The sequence below is a fragment of the Ahaetulla prasina genome, chromosome 2 (assembly GCF_028640845.1).
Source record: "Ahaetulla prasina isolate Xishuangbanna chromosome 2, ASM2864084v1, whole genome shotgun sequence".
Lineage (NCBI taxonomy): Eukaryota > Metazoa > Chordata > Lepidosauria > Squamata > Colubridae > Ahaetulla > Ahaetulla prasina.
This window is the reverse complement of record NC_080540.1, coordinates 238,010,092-238,032,674: the sequence shown is the minus strand read 5'-3', so window position 1 is coordinate 238,032,674 and position 22,583 is coordinate 238,010,092. Positions and strand designations below refer to the sequence as shown.

The window sequence follows — 22,583 nt, the reverse complement described above, 5'->3', positions numbered from 1 at the left end:
GTGTAGAAGCCTGCTAGGCCAAAAACGGGGGCGGGGATGTGTAGGCAGAAAATGGGGGGTCCGTTTTTGAAAGAGAGAGAGAAAGGGAAGGAGGGAGGGAGGGAGAGAGCGAGAGAAAGAGAGAGAGAGAGAGAGAGAGAGGGAGAGAGAGAGAGGGAGAGAGGGAGAGAAAGAGGGAGGGAGGGAGGGAAAAAGGCGAAGGAAAGACAACAAACCTGGCACTAGACATAACTTCAGAGGATAATCCAGGGCTGGAAGGGACCTGGAGGTCATCTAGTCCAATCTTGCGGCAGCAGGACATTGTTAGTGAGTTTCTGTCTTTTGATCCCCCAATCACATGGTTATATAGCCACGCCCACCCAGTCACATGACCCCCCATCCAGCCACACCCACCAAGCCACGCCCACAGAATCAGTAGGAAAGAAATTTAGATTTCACCACTGCATTTAGGCTGTCATAAAAATGGAACACGCAATCTTTTGTAATGCCATCCTTCTCAGTTTTTTGCTTATAAAATCAATTTAACCAGCGTTCAAAGAATTGCTTTTGTTAGACTTGATTTGCAGTGGCTTGATTTGTAGTGATTATGGTATTTGAAGATGGTATTACATTTTTAAGCATCTGAGCAGGGAGCTTTTGAAGCCCATATTACTCCTGATGGACCAGGAGAGTATTATGGACAAACATGATATGACAATTGATGAAGCAATAATGAAAGCATTTGAAAATTCCATCTTTAATGTAGGAAATCAGAATACCTTAGTAAATGTAGCAAGTTTCTTAACAAAGACTATGAGTGACAACAAGGTAGAGGAAGCTTAAGAAGATAAAAGGAAGGAAATCCCTAGGACCAGACAGGAAACTTTACCAAGCATTTTAAATATTTAGCAATACTTAGAAATCTGCTTCTAATGAGACAGAGGGTGCCAGATACATGTCAAGACAATTCTCATTTTTAAGCACTTTGAAGAACATTTGGGAATATGGAAAATCTAAATGCACCAGTTGAAAAATGGCATTAAGAGAGGGAAAGAAGAAAAGGTAATTTTAGGTCAATGTTCTAAACGATAATAGCTATCACTCAACTTGCTTTTAAAGCAATGAAAGGTACAATTTAAAGTTTCATTCATTTATTAAATCTGTATCCATGAAATTAGTAGGTTTCTTTTTCTGCCTGGCTTCTATTCATTTATCCCTGAAAACAATTATTCATGAGCTTCCTTTGGGCCCAAAATGACCATCAAAGTAACTGAACATTTAGAATTATTTGCAGTATCAAAACAGAAGTCAGCAGTGGAAGCCATAATCTTCTTCAAAAATTACATTTCAGTTAAATGTAAAATTATATTCAATATTGTCTATGGAGATTCTCAGTCATCCAGGTCATGGTTGTCCCAAAGGTGCTTTTTCCAAGAGGCAACTGGACAAGAAGTACTGAAGAAGCTTCTTGGATGAAAAGCTAAACATCTTCAAAGAAAAACCAGAAAGGTGCTTTTTCAAGAGGCAACTGGACTTTCTGGTTTGGCAGAGATGCCAAAATGGATGTTAAGAAATGGGGAATGTAAAGGATTCGGCCACATACTTTCAGAATTTCAGATCTAAGGTTAACAGTACAGATTTATATGAATACAAATTATAATGAATTTGTTCAGACTCTTAAAAATGCCATAGTAAGTTACATTTTTGCTTATCACGGTGATTAGTAAACTATGGTTTATGCTGAGCACTATGTGTATCAAGCACTATGTTTTTGTTTATGACACCAAGCTGGCAAGAATAGCCAACACTCCAGAAGATAGGCTCAAGATACAGAAGGATCTTGACAGACTTGAACACTGGGCGCTATCTAACAAAATGAAATTCAACAATGAAAAAAGTAAGGTTCTACATTTAGATAAGAAAACAAAAACAAAATGCACAACTACCGTATATGTGGTACCTTGCTCAATAGTAGTAACTGTGAGAGGGATCTTGGAGTCCTAGTGGACAACCATTTAGATATGTGCCAGCAGTGTGCAGCAGCTGCCAAAAAAGCCAACACAGTTCTGGGCTGCATAAACAGAGGGATAGAATCAAGATCACGTGAAGTCTTAATACCACTTTATAATGCCTTGGTAAGGTCACACTTGGAATATTGCATTCAGTTTTGGTCGCCATGATGTAAAAAAGATGTTGAGACTCTAGAAATAGTGCTGAGAAGAGCAACAAAGATGATTAGGGAACTGGAGGCTAAAACATATGAAGAACGGTTGCTGGAACTCGGTATGTCTAGTTTAATGAAAAGAAGGACTAGGGGAGACATGATAGCAGTGTTCCAATATCTCAGGGGTTGCCACAAAGAAGAGGGAGTCAAACTATTCTCCAAAGCACCTGAGGGTAGAACAAGAAGCAATGGGTGGAAACTAATCAAGGAGAGAAGCAATTTAAACCTAAGGAGAAATTTCCTGACAGTTAGAACAATCAATAAGTGGAACAATTTGCCTGCAGAAGTTGTAAATGCTCCAACACTGGAAATTTTTAAGAAAATGTTGGATAACCATTTGTCTGAAATGGTGTAGGGTTTCCTGCCTGGGCAGGGGGTTAGACTAGAAGACCTCCAAGGTCCCTTCCAACTCTGTTCTTGTTATGTTATGTTATGTTATGTTATGTTATGTTATGTTATGTTATGTTATGTTATGTTATGTTATGACTGTATGACTATAACTTGTTGCTGGCAATCCTTATGATTTATATTGATATATTGATCATCAATCGTGTTGTAAATGTTGTACCTTGATGAACGTATCTTTTCTTTTATGTACACTGAGAGCATATGCACCAAGACAAATTCCTTGTGTGTCCAATCACACTTGGCCAATAAAATTCTATTCTATTCTATTCTTATGTTATGTTATGTTATGTTTAACAAGTAACAATTTAAACAAACCAAAGCTTGGTATACCGTGTGACACCACACTGTGCATAATGTACTGTATGCTGTTTCAGATACTTTTATCTTAGCTGTAATAATTTCAGTCAGACTATCCTTTGTTATCCTCAGTGAATGCAAACCTCTCTGTCTCATTCTTGATCAGGAAAACTTCATCTGGTTATTCTAGTAACTACAACATGGCTCCCAATACATAGAAAACAGAACAAAGCAGAAACATAAAACAGTTCCTGTTTTAGACAAGAATGACCTAAAAAACTTATGTTTGTTCTGGACTCAAGACATTTTTCTCTGTATAAAAGGACTGTTTGGATCTAAAATACTTTCACGCAGATATCCTTGAAATACAATCTTCCAACACCGAGCCTCACTTCTTACCATTAGTAAACAGGTTATGGCTGGGCATTATGCTCTATGGCACTATTTTTCAACCCTGAAATCCACACATCTTAAGGTTGTCAAGGCTGAGAAACGGTGCTTTATAGTCACAATTCCCTGACAATACAATCTCCAGTCTTGTCTACTGTGATAAACATATAGACCACATGGGGAGAAGGTTATTCTAAAATTTCAGAGTCTTTATGCAATTGGAAGATATTAAATTCTTTATACCCTGCAATACATCTGGACTCAAGGTGTGCTACAGGCAGTAGACCTTTGCTATTCATGAAATAACATTAGGTGGGGGGGGAAAAGGATTAGTAATGAATTAGTATGAAAAAGCACATGAATACACAACGGTTTTGATTGTCAGAACAAAAAAACAGTAGAACAAGCACATGGCTCTTGTGAATCATTTTTTTCTAGGGTGTTGGGTGAAATAAGTCAGAAGGCCCAACTGAAAAATATGTGATACAAAATACCGTAAATGATGTTATTCTATGCTGTACACTGGTATTTAAGAAAAAGGCAGCTTGTTAAACGAGAAGAGCAGAACTGCTGCCATTTTAAACAGGAAGCTTTAGGAAATGAAGATAAACCCAAGTTCAGGCAGCCTAAGCTACTTTATCAGGTGATCAGGACAAACTTAAAACTCACAGGTATGAAGTCATGTTAAAAATAATCTCAAAGAGTGATGCCAACTGACCAAAAAAAATTAAGGGGGAAAAAAAACCCTCTCAGGACAGGTAATAATCCATTCAGCTGAAGAAGCTTCTTGGATGAGAAGCAAAAGTCTTCAACAAAAAAACAGAAAGTCCAGTTGCCTCTTGAAAAAAAGTACCTTTGGGTTAACTATTTCATTGTCCAACTATAATTCTGCCTACTTATTCTTATTCCTTTATACAAACCTAACTCATCTGAAAGTTATCAGGCTCTGAAGATTGCCTTCTGTCACTGAACAATTATAATTCTTTTAAGAACTCCTTATGTGACATCACCAGTAAAGGGATCTGGAAAAGACAGACACTGACTTATCACAGTTACATTATTGAATGCTGGTAAAGAATGCTGGTCCTAGTCAGGTTTACCTACAAGAAAAACAGTAAGTAAAGACTGCTATCCTTTCATTGAGCTTGACATTTTTACCAAAACAGAAAAACAAGAAGTAAGATTTAGGGTTACTGATAGTTGCTTGCAAGATCTACTGACTAGTTGAAGTTTAATGGGGTGAGGTGAAGGGAATGAGAAAATGCCTGCTCATGAATTTGCTGAATTAACAACCCTGCAAATCACAACTTAGGAGTTTTACCATTTGAGCTGTGAAATAACCAAGATGGAAGAAAATTTGGTCAATTGTCCAAAGACAACAGTGTGATTGTAAAGGTTTAGCACCAATGTAGCAGGACAGGGCTCTGGTGCTGGGTCTCCAAGTGCCCAAAGAATCACTACAATTGGGAATTCTGTACCTGGGTTACTAGGTAAGGCATTCTAAATTGTTCTCCATTTATCTGTATCTAGGAAAATAGATATGGTCTAAAACAATAACTTCACAAAATACAAATCATATCAACAAAATAGAAATTTCTGCAAATAGAAATAGAACAACTGTAGCAAAAGAAAGCAAGGGTAGTAGCAATAGTCATAGACGCCTTGGGTGCAATCCCAAAATAACTTGAACACCACTTGAACACCATCGGCATTGACAAATTCACTCTCAGTCAATTGCAAAAGGCAGCTTTATTTGGAACAGCTTCCATCCTGCAGTGATATCTCTAACACCATCAAACATACACATCTGCCTAACCCAGGTCCTGAGGAAGGATTTGACAGGTGAACAAAAATGACAAATCCAATCTGGCTGACTATGTGACAAACCATAATGGACATCTTAAAATGACTGGCAAAATTCCCATATTGTTATCTTACTTATGCTCACTCAAAGATAAATCTCACTGCTTTCAGTGAACTTTTCTTTACAGATAGCTTTGCATAAGATCTTAGCTGCAATCACAGAGTTATGTGCAAAGTACTCTCAAGATACTAACCGGGCAGCCCTGTGCAGATCTTAGGGAAGAGTGTCCAACCTTGGCAACTCTAAGACCAATGTACTTCAATTCCCAGAATTCCCTGGGGAATTCTGAGAGTTGAAGTCTGTAAGTCTTAAAGTTGCCAAGGTTGGACAGACCTGGTCTAAAGACATTTTCATATTTATTTTCCTATCCAAGAGCTATGAAAGAAATCTCCATGGCTCCAACAGACAAGTTTATTCATAAAATGTCTTGCATGTTAAATGTTGCTTGCCAAGTGCTTTCATACAAGATGGGACCGTAATGTGACATACCCTTCTTTCTTGAAGTATAGTAGCTACACAATCCACAATAAAGGAAGTTAAGAGTTCATTCAAACCTCAAAGACAACCAGGTTGAGAAATAATATAAGCTTTTTTATGTTTGAGCTTGCACAATGCATAAGTGAGGTGCATCAGACAAAAGCCTGAGAAAACATTCCTCTTGGATGTTTCATAACGAGAAGTTTCAACCACCTATGCTTGCACGTTTCAACAAAAGCTCCAAATCTTCTGACAGCTCTCCCAGTAATACAAAGAAGCTGGCAAGTGCTAGTGAATCAGACAGACTTAAGGTAATATTTCAGATTGATTATCATCATCATTGAGTTAATCTATATTAATAAACAGATCATTTATTAATATTTATTTGTTAGTTTGATGATATTTATTTATTAATATTTAAATTGCATTAAATATTATGCCTCTGACTACTTGGAAAAATATTTATCAAACCTGTAATTCTGTTGCTGTGGATAGTACTTGTTGTTATTATTACCTGGGGGTGGGGAGTATGTGTTATCTTTGACTGTAGCTGGTCTATATGTAGTCAGGCTATTTTTGGTTTTGGCTGACTTGCAAGCCTACCTCAGTGATCCGCAATGTGATGCCCAGGGACGGGCAAAGAATTTGCAGGCAGCTCCCTATCACATCCCACTTTATACATTTCAAGAAGTTATTTTAATTAAAAATAGTCATAAAAAGCAAAATACCACTCTCTAACATTATATTTATGTTCAAAATGCCTCTGAACCTCAAATGTTCCCCACAAAACTTTCTTCAGAAAAACATGCATACTTTTTTAGTTACCCTGATCAAGGTAAGAAAGAGGCAATAGTTCTTTCCTTGAGAAAGAAAAGCTGAGTAGGCTGACAGGTAGAATACCAATAAATGGTATTTTGTAATTATTTATGTCATTCGTGCCAGTTGTTTTGTGAATGGGCAAATCCTATAGCAATCATTTGGAAAGAGCATCATCTTGTTTTTTCAATTTCCAAAAGTGCCCTCTAGTCTAAGGGCCTTTGGACCCCATCAGGGGTTTCCAAACTTAGCAACTTTAAGACTTGTGGACTTCAACTCCCAGAATTCCCCAGCCAATTGGAAATCCACAAGTCTTAAAGTTACCGTGTTTGGAGACCCCGCTCTAAATCATTTTGCTTTTTGAAAATCTTCTTGATTACAATAGCGTGGTATTCATAACACTGAATTCATATCCCTGAAATAAGCAGCACAAGTGCTCTCAAGATTACCAGCAACTCAAATGAGAGTACAAAATATATTAAAATAATAATTCAACCAATCTACCTATATATTACAACAGCAAGCAATATTTCTTTGTAGTTGTTAGTTATTAATTAAGCAAGCATCCCATCATGTCATGTAATTTTCCTTTCTCCTACAGACTGTTTAGTCTTCCTTATGTTCATTGATTTCTTTCTTGCCCTGTCTTTGATGTTGTCAATGTTCTGCTTTGGGAATTGAGATGATTCCAAGGCTTGTGGGTGGCCCCAGGAATATTCCTACTTCTCTTCTTGCTTCTACATGCACTTGCATGAATCCATAAAGAAAAGAACCAGCCAATGCCATTATAGTATATTCCAAAACTACAGTTTAAATTGATTTCTAAAAGTACAGCCAGATGGATAGGAGAACTCCAGTTTTTCAAGAATCAGTCCAACTCTTAAATTTGTTCCTGGCTAAAGATGGAGGCAAGGTCATGTCATCTCCATACTCATTCCACTCACCCATACTGACATCCTCCACTATAATTTTACCTGACAATTGGTCATTGACACAAAAAGAAAACTAGCATAGCAAACAAAGTAAGAACTAACTTTGTAGTTCCAAAGATTAACGTGACTCATTGGAGGAAGAAATGTGCTTGTCTAAAACTCCCAATTGCTCATAAATACAAATTTATTTAGAAAAGAAAATGCCTCCAAAAAAGTAGAAAGTGCAGCATACAACATGACTAGTCCTCCATGGATACCACAGTCTATTTTGCCAAAGGAGAGTGTTCTTTGTTTGTAACTGAGCAACTATGTGATGGATATGATCATTGTAAATGCCTGGGGAAAAGTTATCTATTTCTCAAAATATGACAAGTTATACACAACGTTGTTGGACACAACATATGAATACACCTTTATTAATAAATAACACGAATAACCTTACTTCTGAAAGTATTTCAATTATAGTAAACTTTGATTTCGCTAATAATATTATTTGTTACAATTCTCTACAATAAAGCTATTAGAGAATTGTTCTGTTTTAAAACCCATCATTTACTGCCAAGGGATGCACAGGTATTTGCTCAGTCAGGGATATTCTTGGTTAAAGGGATGCATCTGAACTCATCAAGTTATATTTCAAATAATGGACACCACATCAATGATGTGATTGATTATGTGCCACCAAGTCATTTTCAACTCTTAGTGACCAGATAGATTTTTTTTCCATGATGAACTATCACTAATCTGGCCTTTCAGGTTTTCCAAAGGTGCACTTATCACTAGTGTAACTTAGTCCATCCATCTTGCTGCTGACTGCCCTCTTCTTCCCTTTACTTCCACATTTTCCAGAATTACAGCCTTCACTAAAGAGATAGGTATTGTGTCCAAAGTAAATAATTTGAGCTTTGTCATTTTTGCCTCAAGTGAGAATTCTATGTTGATATATTTGCTTGTTTTCTTGGTGGTCCATGGTACTCTCAGGAGCCTTCTCTAACATCAAAGTTCAAAGATGCAACATCTCTACCCATCATCTCTTTCTATAGTGACACAGGGAATACCATGGCTTGCATGATTCTCACGGTTTTTCTACCAAGTGTTAACTTGTAGTGTATTTCTTAAATGCTTGTTCTGTTACTGTCGATGGTTGATCCTAAAAAGTACTTTGATATCTAAGGCAGGTTGTTCTATTTGGTGCCATTAGTTTGGTCTTCTTTATATTTAATTTTAGTCAATTTTTTCCCCTTGCTACTTAAATCTTTATTAAGAAAACTTGCAGATGTCATCATCATAGAGCTTGCAATTGATGTTTCTTCCTCCAGTTTTAAAATCATGCTCAACTTCTTCCAATCCACCATCCATTACTATATAATCAGCATATACATTGAATAAATAAGGGGAGACTAATACAGCCTTGTCTCACATGGAAAAGAAGTCAGGCAGAAAGAGGTCATCCCAATGCCAAACTTTGAGGGTGGTAAGAATATACAGAGCAACAGCTGCACTTCAAAGAATCCAAAAAGCTCATGGGAAAAAGTCACACTTTTAAGGCTGTGTGTGTGTAAAATAACTCAATTCCAAGAAATAAACAGAGAGTTAATATTTAAAGACAGGGAGAAAGGGGGGGGGATTTGGAACCATAAAGTATAAAAATGATTGGATAAAGAAAATGAGGTTTTAATGTGGTAATAACAGGCTGAATGTGGTATTACAGACTAAAAGGTTTTCTAATGTTATTTACTCTACACTGGTCCATTTGACATCTTCCCTCTTCGGGAAGGAAGTACTAAGGTCAGATAAAGGATCTTTGAGTTGAAAAATAATCCTAATCAGAAGACCCGTCTTTAGATTCCTATAATCATCAGAAAGGACTTGACATTTGCTTCACCCGGCCTCTGGTTTTAGGAATGAGGAATGCCCCTCCTCAGCCAGAATGTATTTTCCACTCTCAAGTGCACCACGCTACAGGTACTCAGGACAATAAGAAATCACATTGACAAAAGATGGCTATTCATAAAGGGAATTGGTAATTTTTCTGTAGATGCCAACTTGGAAGTATCTTTTATTGACAGATTTATGGTGAGCAATTTATAGCAAAGCAGTTTATGCCATGAAATGCAAAATCCATTTTCTTTTGAAACACACTGTTTGTTTGATTTTTTGTTTAATGAGTGTGAATTGTATTTTTAAACTGAGACTGGTCTATCTGTCTCATATAGTCTAACAGACCTTCACAAACCTCAGTAGCAAAACCTATCTTTTTAATTCAGGATGTCCCAAAGGCATCTCCAGACATGGCACGGTAGAAGAATGCAAAGGGTCTGCAAGACCCAGTAATAAAACTCAAAGAACACAGTCAAAAATGGGACTACAATTAAATATAAAGACTAATGTAATGACAACAGATACAACAAGCAGCCTTAGAATTGGCAATGAAGACATGAAAGCAGTAGAGAGCTTCTGTCTTTTAGGATCAACCATCAACCGTAAAGGAACAAGAAGTCAAGAAATATATTGCAGACCAGCACTTGGTAGAGAACCCATGAAGGTCTTGGAAAGGATATTCGGATTTTTTCCCAATGTTTTTATTTATACATATATCAGAGTCATAAAAGCCATCATATTTTCTATTACACTGTATGAAAATGAAAGTTGAACTTTGAAGACGCAGGAGAAAAAGGTTCTTGACTCTTTGGTGTGGGAGAAGAATATCCGAGAACGCTTCACATTGCCATCACGTGACATTTCGCAACATTTTCCCCATTCACGGAACTGGGGTGGGCATTGTCTGTGCGTGACGCATCCAGCCTGTGGGCTGCCAATTTGACACCCTTGCTCTAATATATGTTACTATGTAACATTCTTTGCAATGTCAGGGTTTGGAATGAATTCATTCGTTAAAAAGGTATTCTGCTAACTAAGAACTTTAATATTAAAAATAATTTCAAACAAGCAATAAAGCTAGTGAGTTTCATGATGCCATATCTAAAACATACCAGCTATGATTTATTCCTCCCTCTGCATCAAAATCCATTACATTTTGCATTTTAAAAGCAACATGTGGAGTACTGCTTAAACAGTTGGATGTATTTTGATACCACACATTTTTATTTGGAACAAAAAGCAAACTGTAAAAAAAAAAAGTCTGGGATTTATAATGCTGTGAGATATTCTGGTATACAGAGTGATGCTCCCTTAAAATGGAGCCTTTCAGATCCTGTGGAAAAAAATATAAGTGTTACCCTTACACAGAAAATATTTATGGATTAAAAGATACCAGTGAACATAAATAGAGGACTACTTTTAAAAGCTTCTGCAACATTTTGTAGAGATTATACCTACTTAAATTTCTATTGGAAATCTAATTTTATTTACACATAAACAGAAACTAAATGAGGAGACTGTTTGGTAAAATTTCAAATCAGTTGATCGCTGCAGAGGGCAGTACATCCTGATTTTTTAACGATAATCCTACAAGCATCCAACCAAAAAATATATAAATGAATCAGTTTATTTGGTAAGGCCACCAAGGACTTAGATAAAAGGAAGAACAGCCACATAAAATGAAGAACAACTTCCTTTAAAAAAACTCATCAGAGAGCTAATGATGGTTGATGATGTCCTGATTCCCAAGATGTTGAGACATTAAATTAACTACTCAAATCCCAATGCTTAATTCCTGTATCAAGTGCAGATACCTATCTTATATTGTAAAGGTAATTGCCAATAATCCAAGTTTAAATTGTTCACTTTTAAGTGAGGCATGATTAATTTAGAATTGTTTCAACACCATTTCCAAGAAAATTAATAATACTGTGTATTCTGTAGACAATTAGAATGCAGATGTTTGAAATGTAAGAACTTAGAATGTAATCTAGGAACAAGTCAAAACACAATTTTTTTTAAAAAAATAACAAAATACAATTTCATCAATGATAAATTTGTATTCTTTAGGTATCAACAGGATAGCAGATGCATACAACAATTAGTAATAATCCAAAGTTCATCACATTTTTTTAAAAAATTTTTTTGCCATACAGGTTGAAAATACTGCTTGGATCTGCTGCTCTTGAATGCACAAGACAAGGCATCTTGTACTGATCCTGACAAGCTAATAATCAGTTTAGCCTCACTGATTTCAAGAAATCAAATATACTTACAAGTAAGTCGGAATACAATTCATTCTCCCCTTGTGGAATGGATCAGTTGGCAGTCACCAATACACAACTGTCGTCTCTAGACAAAGACTTGGCTTGCATATCATCGTAAGTTATGACTGGTTTAATACTTAATTACTGAATCAATCTTATTTGTCTTGGTTTATCCAAACTAAGCCAAAATCAAACAAGTAATCGGACTTCTATGTGAATAGTCATGCTGAGTCTACCAGGCTATCTCTCTTCTTGGGATCAAAGAACAACAACAGAAGGAAGTATTGAGATACTTGCCAAAAATGGATGAAAACTAAATATTATAGGAAGCATAGCTGCCCATCAAGGAGTGCAGAAGATCTGTAAAATGTAACCTACAGCATGTTATCTATGCCATAGATAAAATGGCTTTGGATCAAATTGAACCTGCTTTGCAGAAATGGTTGCCCATATGGAAAGGAGTCTATGGGGTTTGCCCTGTTAGAAGCAACTCTACTACTACTCTACAGTTTGAAAAAGACCTCACTCCAAGTTAATGAGGCTTGGAATTCCATTTAATGGCAGCTTTTCTGCATTCCCACAGAAATCTTCTTTCCCTCTGCAAAAAGGGCTTCAAAGCAGTTTTATAATATTATATAGAGTTCTGCTGTTTAACCCAGAAGGGGGAGAGGGGGAGAAAAGCAGAGACCGGTAGTCTTAAAACTACTTCTGTGCAGGGTGGCTCAAATTATTATTGGCATAATTTATTGATCTGTCATCTTCTATTAGTGATATGAATACTTGACGCAAGCCAGAAAGTACAAAAATGAAAAGCTATGGCTTGGCCCTATGTAGTGCAGACAAATCTAACAAGCATTTTAAAAAAATTCTTTCAAGGCTATGAAATTAGCTGCTATAGTTTAACAAACTGCCTAGATCTTAATGAGATAATAATCCTTTCTTTAGGGCATTCACTTCAATAAAGAAATGAGAATTATATGAATGAGTACTTCAATTCCCACTCCTGAAAATGATCACATTAGGGAGAAAGTTTAAGTCTTCATCCTTAAAATTATTTTATTTTTGTAGGGAAAGAATATACAGAGCATGAGGCAACCAAATGCAATGCATTTGCAATCTCCTGTAATAAACCCTGACACAGAGTGACAACTGTGTCCTTCAGAGAAGGGATTACCTATCAGTCCAAGGAGCAAAGAGGACAATTGTAAAAGAGAAACCATAAACTTTATTTTCAGAAGGGTTCAGCCTACTAAAAGTAGTAGATGGTAGGAAGACCATTGGGTGTGAATAGAATAGAACAGGGGTGTAAAACTCGCGTCATCACAGCATCGTCATGTGATGTATTGGGATTTTTCCCCCTTTGCTAAACCGGGCGGGGACAGGGCCAGCACATGATGCATCTGGCCCGCGGGCTGTGAGTTTAACACCCCTGGAATAGAACAACAGAGTTTGAAGGAACCTTGGAGGACTTTAAGTCCAACCCCCTGCTTAGACAGGAAATCCCTACACCATTTCAGACATAGGATTGTCCAATCTCGTCTTAAAAACTTCCAGTGTTGGAGCATTCGGTGGCCCAGTGGTGCAGTGGTTAGAGTGCAGTACTGCAGGCTACTTCTGCTGACTGCTAACTGCCTGCAATTTGGCAGTTCAAAACTCAGCAGGCTCAAGGCTTCCATCCTTCCGAGGTCGATAAAATGAGGACCAAACTTGTTGGGGGCAATATGCTGATACCCTGTAATCCAATTAGAGAGGGCTGTAAAGCACTGTGAAGTGGTATGTAAGTCTAGTGCTATTGCTATTCACAACTTCTGGAGGAAAGTTGTTCCACTGATCAACTGTCAGGAAATTTCTTCCTTCCACCTTCATCCCTTTCCATCAACGTGGGAAATAAGGGTTTAGTACTGAATTGAATTAGCATTTCCCCAATCTGGTGTCTCATAGATGTGCTGGGATCATAATACCCAGAATTTCAATCCAGCCAAAACATGCATTCTGTAAATGGCATCTGAACTACAGGTAGAAAGATACACTAGATCCAACCTCGGCAACTTTAAGACTCATGCTAGCTGGGGAATTCTGGAAGTTCAACTTGCCAAGGTTAGACACCCCTGCACTTGATGATTAGCAATTTCCAATATCCCAAAAGCCATGTAGTTGCTTGCATTCAAGCAAAACTTGCCAAAGAATTTCAGTCACCAAAATGATTCCAGTTTTGAAATTCTTTGACTTCTAAAGAGGTAACTTAGATTATTTCACATTGTACTAAGAATGACATTCCTACCACTCATGTGGTAAATTACCCACCTCTATTAAATTCATCTAGAGAAATAATCCAGAATTAGTCAAGCTTAGAATAGGAACTTTTAAACCAAGCAGGCAAGTTAATCAAGATTAATTTAAGACCTACTGATTTCAATACAGTAACTACACACTAGGCATGACTAAGCCTGGAAGTAACTTAAGGAAAGAATACTGCTTTAAGAAAACACTTTTCCTGAATTGATACTTTATTTTCTTCAGATGATTTACCTTTTGGATCTGCATGAAAGAAAGTATGTAACATTTTAAATAGTCAAGCAATGGTGCACATGTATCTGGCACACAGATGTCCTGATCATGAATTTGTCACAGCTTTTTAGCTTTAGACTGTGTTCTACAAACCAAGGGAGGCAGAAAATTTTGTTTTTTCTTTGACATTGCTTAAAAATGAGCACATGTTCATCAAAATATCCAACACTCTGAAGCAAGCGTTGCGTTTTTCTTGGCCCATACCGTCTTTGATTTTCCAGACCTTGTTATCTTTTAAGGATCAGTTGCACTCTGTTCCTTAAATGGCCACCAATATCACATTAATGAAATTCTCAAAACAGGCATAAGCTTCCATTTAGTAGCCATCAAAACAGCCCTATAATCCATTGTGTACAGCCACTATTCACACCAACCAAAATGCTTTAATGTATTTCACATTGTATGGATCCATAGACTTGATTGTCAAAAGTCAAGGCAAGATCATGCTGCATTCTGATATCCCTGATTGCTTAAAGTAGAAAGGCATGGCCTTAGTTTTAATACTGTTTCTTACAAATAAATATGACTGCCAAAATTCAAGCTGTGATTTGCCAAGATTCAAAGCATTGCCTTGTAGAATGTAAATCGAAGTCTGTTTACAGATAATTCATAGGAAGTGGACAATATACAATTAATGGGTGGGCTTTACTCCTAGATTTGTGTCTGGTATGGAGCATATTGCTAGTATGCCCAAATTATTCACTTCCTGTGCCAGACAGCATAAGATCAGATTTAGTCCCATTCTTGTTTAATATGTGCAAGCTGATGATTTCAGACTTCAGCAACTTGACCTGATAAACTGTTTTTATGCAGAGTTTATAGACCAATTCATCAGATCCAGTGTAAATTGTTTAACCTGGATTGAAAAGAAAAGAATTTCCCTCTAGTTAATCACAACTCCTGAGTGACTCATAACTCCTAGTGAATACAACCATGTAGTTTTCTTTGCAACGTTAAACAAACAGCTTGCACTAACTTCTTCTCAGCTATTTCGCCATCTAACCAACATCTCTGGAATTTACAAAGCTTTGAGATCAGCCCCAATGGCAGCTTGGTGTCGCCACCTGCTCAGCTAACCTGCTTGTAAGCTGAACAATTGTTTTCAACTTAGCCCAGAATCAAGGGAATAATGAGAACACATGGCCATAATATTGATGTCTGATTTGATCCACTGAATCTGCCTGAGATCTGATTTGATCCACTGAATCTGATTTGATCCACTGAATCTGCCTGAGATCTGGATATCTTAACCCAATTATTAAAATATCTCTATGGTATAGGCCGGGGTCTCCAACCTTGACAACTTCAACCCTGGCAGACTTCAACTCCCAGAATTGAAATGGGGAATTCTGGGAGTTGAAGTCCTCCAGGCTTGAAGTTGCCAAGGTTGGAGACCAGGGGTGAAATGCTCCTGGTTTGGACCGGATCCGGTAGCGATGGTGGCGGGTGGTTCGGAGAACCGGTAGCAAAAATCCCTACCACCACCACCCCATACCCAGCTGAGCCGCGCGATCATCAGAGGGGTGTTTTTTTTTTTTACTTTTAAAAGCATTTTTTCTTCGGCCGAAAAAATGCTTTTAAAAGTAAAAAAAAGCCTCTGATGATCGTGTGGCTCAGTTGGGATCATCAGAACCTTTTAAAAGCATTTTTTCTACAACCTCTTCAGCTGAAAAGGTTGTAGAAAAAATGCTTTTAAAAGGCTCCTCTGGCAATCCCAGCTGAGTTGCCTGATCATCAGAGGCTTTTAAAAGCATTTTTTTACAATCTCTTTGGCCGAAGAGGTTGTAGAAAAAATGCTTTTAATTTTTTTTTTAAAAAGTTGGCCACGCCCACCCAGTCACATTACACCACCACCACCAAGCCACACCCACAAAACCAGTAGTAACAAATTTTACATTTCACCCTGTTGGAAATCCCTGGTATAGGCTATGCCACTGAATGAGTAGAATAATACAGTGTTAGCAGCTGTTCTAGTGACACCAAAACTGATACTGTTGTTTGGTCCATAGGTGTACTATGGCAGGTGGTAAAGGACACAAGGCTTCTCCCGCCCACTGCAGACTATAATTTTCACTTTCAGCTTACTTAACATAAGGATGACTACACAGAAGGTAACTGTATTCATGGGAACAGAAAACCTACTGCATGACATTTTGCTACGTTTCAGAATGTGCTTTGTTTGATTTTTTTTTTAATATTATTTTTGTTCTTCTCTGAAGAATCAGCTATGCTGATAATGTAGTTTGAGTTCTATTTATAGATTAAAAAGTCACATAACTGCAAGCACTCTGAATAAGTGCAGCTGAATTGTTAACTTATTTTTGGTTCAATAATGGAGACAATGGACATTATGGTTTCGTCTTTTGAGAGTGTGTATCTTATATCCCCTTCCATGAAAGTTGGAAAGTTACCTCACGGTGTTACATTTGAAATGATGATGCTAAAAGCAAGATTAACTATACGTGCAGTCTAAATAAAAGTCTTTTACTTGAGTTATTCAAGGAAAAGGGATATATAAATATTATGTCTTAAGACCGGCTTCTTGCATCTTTTCCAAGTATCATTATTGAAAACTAACTCTGCAGCTTGGAATGCTTCTTCTTACAAAAAGTGGGTGGAATTGTGCATTGAATAAAATCTTCTGGCCAGATCTCAGACAAAACAAATATCACATTCCAGAATTTGACAAAGTTTATCCAAGTTCAAAGACCTAGGCAAAATCTTTAGAGAAATCCATTATTTACACATTTTTTCTCTTAGAACCTTATAGTCACAATCCATTAGATATGTTATTTAAAATCTACTGAAGTAAACTGGTTAATATTAAGGAAGCATATCAAAAAATGCTTACACAGAATCACAGGCAGGTTCAGTAAGCCAAAACTGTACCGTTTCTATCAATTGCAAAATATGCTTGGTTTTCCACAACATTTTTGAGGACTACAGGACCTAGAAGACACAGTCAAGGTAGAGTTTTGCCCATTAAGATCATCCCAAAACACCAAAAAAAAAACAACCCTAACAAACTGTTGAAACCTTAAATACTTAGGAGAATCAAAAGGAATGTTAGGCAACTAAATCTAGCCATTGGTGGGGGGTTTTCAGCCCTGCATTAAGAGCAGTATGGTTTTATCTTGGTCTGTTGAATTAGTTTCAATGGCTGGATAAATAAAATCTATAAACTATGATTTATAAATGCCAGGTTCTCAATTCATATGTCATGCTAAGCTAAACCAAAGACCCAACATATTTTTATCAGTTATAAATAACCCATTGTCTCGCTCTAAGATTTTGTTTATTGATTTGCCTTTCTTCCTGAAAAGAACACTCCAAGTGACTTACAATTTAAAGGAAATACAAAGAAATATCAAGCATACATTAAATTAATGAAAACACAAATAATCAAATTAGAGGGAACTTTAAGAGTCCCGCAAAAGCAGAATCAATGGTAACTCTGAACACAGATCCGCAAACAGGGTATAGCCTGAAAACTTTGATCACAAAATCTCATCTATTTCTTACTTTATTCAGTGCTAGAAACAGCCCACCTGTCTCCAAGCAAGCATGCACCCAGTCCTTCCAGTAGAAAGTTTGTGTTTTTTTAATTACTTTAATTATTTTTATAAATAATGCAAGGTGGGAACCTTATTCCTTCCTCTTTTATTTCCCCGAAAACCATCACCCTGTGAGGTGAGTTGGACTGGCTCAAAGTCACCCAGCAAGCTTCCATGGCTAATATGGGACTAGAACTCACAATCTCCTGGTTCTTAGCCTAATGATTTAACCGCTAGGCAAAACTTTGGCTTTCGACTTTCTTAAAATATCAACTTGCATCCAACTTGGAAGTTTAGAAATTTGAACTTGCATCGCTGGATTAAAATCCAGAGTGCTATTGTATTTCATCTGCCTTGACTAACACTAAACTTGACTGTGGACATTAAATATATCAAAATAGAACAAACAGATAAAGTGTAATTATATTGGTTTAAAATGGGTAAGTCATTTTAAAATCATTGTGATCAAATTCATAATGAGGGAGGGAGGGAGGAAGGAAGGAAGGAAGGAAGGATCAAACCTGTCAATGAAATTCAATTAGTTTAAAAAGACATTGCTCATGAAACAAAAGTGCAAGCTCTAATGGCAGCATGTGGAATTGTTGATTTTCAAACTGCTGGGTGAAAACTGCAATCTCACCTATGTTTACCTGGAAAAAGTATTTCACTTGTGGGAGTTTACAATTAAAATCTTAATTTATTTTAATTTCCAACAAGTAAAGGCAAGAACTGCTAACAATGTACATTATTTCGGAGTAAAGTTAAATGGCTTAATTTCTCTGAAACAAGCAGCTTTTTGCTAATTGGATGGCCAGCACCACTACAATGAAATTAGGATCCTCTTTCCTGGAATTTCCTGAAATTCTCTTCTTTCAGAATGTCTAATTCAGTGACAATTTGCTCTTCTATTTACAATATCTCAATAGAGCTCTGCCAATGACTTCTGAATTGTGCTTTCTCCTCTGCATACCAAACCATGTAATAGACATGTCAGTGCCAGTGCTTTTCAGTAGTTAGTCACATTATAGCCTTTTGCGTACAATATTGTTAGACCCATTTCTTTTTTCAGCATTGGCTGTCTCATCCTCAGTTATTTGTTGCACCATGTTAGAATGTCAAAGCAGACAAAAAGGAGTGATACTTCAGTTCAGTAGTTGGCAGTTTGATTTTTCCTTCAATCCAGCTTAGCCCAGAAATTTTAAGCAAGTCATGAAACAATCAATTCTTCAGCTAATTCTAAGCCAAGTCTGACATTCTTGCACTTTTACAGCCTGTAACCAGGGGTGAAATCTAGCAGGTTCTGACAGGTTCTGGAGAACCGGTAGCGGAAATTTTGAGTAGTCTGGAGAACCATAAAATACCACCTCTGGCTGGCCCCAGGGTGGGGTGCGAATGGAGATTTTGCAATATCCTTCCCCCAGGAGTGGGGAGGGAATGGGGGTTTTGCAGTATCCTTCCCCTGCCATGCCCACCAAGCCATGTCCACCAAGCCACACCACGAACACCAAGCCACGCCCACAGAACTGGTAGTAAAAAAATTTGGATTGCACCACTTCCTGTAACTGCTATCTATTCTTCTTATACATTTTATTTTATTTATTTTTATTTATTTGTCACAACAATATATATAAGCATCACACAAAAAGATTATATAGTATATAAACATATATATGAGGAAATATAAGGAAGTATAAGCATATATATATATATATATATATATATATACATATACATATATACATACATATATATATATATATATATATATATATATATATATATATATATATATATATATAAGAAGAAAGAAAGAAAAACAATAGGACAGGAACATTCATGTTGTCCGTGGTTTATGAGGCAAACCAGCTTTTTGGAATCTAATCAGTGAACTCACTTCAGTGTCCAATTTGTTTTCATATTCACAGGTTTAGACAAAACAAGTTTAGGGGCTATTCTTCTAAGATAGGCAAAAATGCAAACATTATTTCAAGGCTAAGCTTTGTTTCTGAGTTGGGAGCTCCAGCGCTAGACTCTGCATTCCACAAGATACAACTAAAAAAAATGGCAAGTCGGTATTCAATGAAGAAGCAAACTCTGAATTAATCAATCAGAACAGAGCTGGAAGGGACCTTGGAGGTCTTCTAGTCCAACTCCCTGCTCAAGCAGGAGACTCTGTACCATTTCAGATAAGTGACTGTCCAGTCCCTTCTTAAAAACCTCCAGTGATGAAGCACCTACAACTACTGAAGGCAAGGTTTTCCACTGGTTATTATCTTCACTGTTAGCAAGTTTTTCAGGTTGCTTCTCTCCTTGATTCGTTTCCCTCCTGCCCTTTCTTATCCTGCCCTTGGTGCTTTGGAAAATAAATTGACCCCTCCTCTTTATGGCAACCTCTTGAATACTGGAATACTGCTACCATGTCACCTCTAGTCCTTCTTTTCTCTAGACTAGCCAAACCCAAATCCTGCAACCATTCGTATAATTCAAAGGAATTGCTTATTTCTTTCATTGATGTATTTGCATCCTTGATGTTCCTTTTTTACATGTGCAAAGTACACATGCTGGAGAAATAATGTATAAAACACATACAGTTGTAAATGAAATGGTCCACTATAGATAAATTCACTTGAATAGTATAGGACCATTTTTTGCTTTAAAAGTTGACAGAACTGAAGGACACTGTATTTGCTGTTAAATAAGCAAGAAAACTTATTACTGAGTGCTCATTTTGGAAAATATAGCCTTTATTCAATCTTACTGTTCCAGGATGTATTCAGCAAATAAGGTATCCTTACAAGCTTTTACAACAAATCTTATTATTATCTGGAGAAAATATTGTTGCTTTACAAAAAGACACACCAAAATAAAGAGAGGAACATAGTGCTCATCCTTCAAAGATGGAAGTGGACAAAAAAACAGCGCTGATTTCAGTAGTAACAAGCCAAATTTCCCAAGCACAATTTTCCCAAGAAGGGAATTGAACATGGCACCGAATGATGCAGGACACGCTTTAGTACCGCCAAGCTTCCTGGAGTCAGTCTGTCTGTCTCAGCTGCAATCATAATAGGCAGAGATTGTGAACACAGATGGTTCTGTACACTGAAATGTCACAAAGCCTTAGGATTGCAAGTATTTCTGTTTTGCTGGAAACTAGAAATATATTCTTAAACATTTGTATTTGTTACATGAAAATAGAACTAACCTAGACATGGGTTTTTTTATTATGAAATACTGATGCAAACTTAATTTGATACTAATCTTAATTTAATTTAGTTTAGATGTCATCCAAACTGAGGATCTCTAATGTACTTAACTCTGGTTACTTCAAAGGATTCTACCATCCCATGATAAATTCTTTAAAATGGCATTAAGATGCTACAGCTAACAACACAAAGACTTCTTATTTCAGAAATTCCCCATGAGCATTAATCATGAGCAACTGAATTATTTAGAACACAGTAAATCTATTTTGAACCTTAAAGACACGCTAAGTGTTATGTTGTTCACATGATAACCACTCTGTCCATTTAACAACCTAAGTGAAATGGATTCAAACCACTGCCATGTGAACAGATTCCATGTGATCAAATCTTGGTCACATTAGACCATTAACTCAACTTCTTGACAAGAACAATATACAAGCTGACAGCAGCAGACCACTTCTTTATTAAAAAAAAAAGGTAATGATCTATTCTCAGAAACGTGTCTTCTTAAAAATTATACTTTGGATTACTTCAAGTTTTCTTAACTGTTCCCTTTAAATAACTATCTTATTTTTTTTTCTGCTACATTCTTTTTTTTTCTCTGGCATTGAAGTATGAATATGAAATTGCTCATGCTATTTTATCAATTTCCCCAAAATGTCCAGTACCTTTATAAATTAAATTGGATGCACTGCCAAGAAATCAGAGTTAGGATCAGTTTTGGCATAAAGAATTGAGAAGGATCAGGAAATCTCAGCAATTATAAATGAAGGCAGAAGGAAAGGATAAGAAAGCACAGAATATAATTATTTCTATGAAAAATAGTAATTTGCAACATTACTACTCAGGCTATCTATCATTTATTTTGATGATGATAACAAATACCATGTCCAAGTCCGGTGTAAGGATATTATGGACCAAGTATTTCTGTTGAATATATTCCAAGAAGAGTATTCTTCCAATAAAGAAGCAAAGAGACAAAGGTGCATATTAAATTAATTGTGATGCTGGCTGGGGAATTCTGGGAGTTGAAGTTCACAGGTCTTAAAGCAGTGGTGGGATTCAGCCAGTTCGCACCTATTCGGGAGAATGGGTTGTTAACTTTCTAAGCAGTTCAGAGACCCAGTTGTTGGAAGAAATCTTATTTTGTTTTTTCCCACTTTATAGGGCTAATCCTGTAAGGAAGGCAGGAGGGAAACATTCTGGTGTTGTTTCTAGCCTAATCTTTATTGCCCTGCTTACAGAAACTGCCTCTCTGGTTAACCCTTATTACATTGTAACAGCTAAAGCAAAGTGCCCATCAATGTGAGTGATGCTGAGTTGGCCAAGCTCACAGTCACATGATCACCGAGCCACACCTACTCAGCTGGTCATTAGGGCAGAGAACCGGTTGTTAAATTATTTGAATCCCACCAGTGGAGAATCCAATTTTTTTTTACAACCGATTCTATGGGCGTGGCTTGGTGGGTGTGGTGTTGGGCATGGCTTGGTGGGCATGGCACAGGAAGGATAGTGCAAAATCTCTATTCCCACCCCACTCCAGGGGAGGATACTGCAAAATTCCCATTCCCTCCCCACTCCTGGGGGAAGGATATTGCAAAATCTCCATTCCCACCCCACTCTGGGGCCAGCCAGAGGTGGCATTTGCCGGTTCTCTGAACTACTTAAAATTTCCTCTACCGGTTCTCCAGAACATGTCAGAACCTGCTGGATTTCACCCTTG

General features: G+C 37.1%; 1 protein-coding gene and 1 long non-coding RNA gene across 6 annotated transcripts in view; one reads left to right on the top strand and one right to left on the bottom strand.

Moving 5' to 3' along the window:
• Positions 1–22,583, bottom strand: part of AOPEP (aminopeptidase O (putative)) — a 235,892-nt gene that overhangs the window by 67,331 nt on the left and 145,978 nt on the right. The gene's annotated exons all lie outside the window — the stretch shown is intronic.
• Positions 1,022–17,422, top strand: LOC131192107 (uncharacterized). 2 transcript variants are annotated; one of them, XR_009153648.1, is made up of 3 exons: positions 1,022–5,950; positions 11,425–11,546; positions 16,113–17,422. It is a non-coding gene; the product is annotated as an uncharacterized LOC131192107 (long non-coding RNA). The 2 variants fall into 2 exon arrangements; XR_009153649.1 differs by having other exon boundaries at positions 11,425–11,649.